This window comes from Alosa pseudoharengus, unplaced genomic scaffold (genome assembly GCF_046254945.1).
Source record: "Alosa pseudoharengus isolate Yale_2024_CS ecotype anadromous, Long Island Sound unplaced genomic scaffold, YU_APseudo_1.1 YU_APseudo_1.1_scf_7, whole genome shotgun sequence".
Classification (NCBI taxonomy): domain Eukaryota; kingdom Metazoa; phylum Chordata; class Actinopteri; order Clupeiformes; family Clupeidae; genus Alosa; species Alosa pseudoharengus.
This window is the reverse complement of record NW_027468859.1, coordinates 1535949-1536363: the sequence shown is the minus strand read 5'-3', so window position 1 is coordinate 1536363 and position 415 is coordinate 1535949.

Below are 415 nucleotides of genomic sequence, written 5' to 3'. Positions count from 1 at the left end.
CAGCAAGAGCTGGAAGCAAAAGACCAGCAAAACCAGCAAAGACCAGCTAAAACCAGCTGGTTCTTTCAGCAGGGATGAGTGTGTGAGTGTAGTATGTGAGTGCAGTATATAGATTGTAGTGTGTGAGGGTGTAGTACAGTATGCTGTGTGTGATGGTGTAGTGTTTGAGTGTAGTATACATGAGTAGTATATGAGTGTAGTATGCAGTGTGTAGTATGTGAGTGTAGTATGCAGTGTGTGAGGGTGTAGTATGTGTGTGTAGTATGCAGTGTGCAGTATATAGTGTGTAGTATGTGAAGGTGTAGTATGTGAGGGTGGAGACTGCAGTGTGTAGTATGAAGTATGTGAGGGTGGAGAGTGCTCACTATGTAGTGTACTATGGAGCAAAGCTTGCTCATTCTGTATAAGAACACAT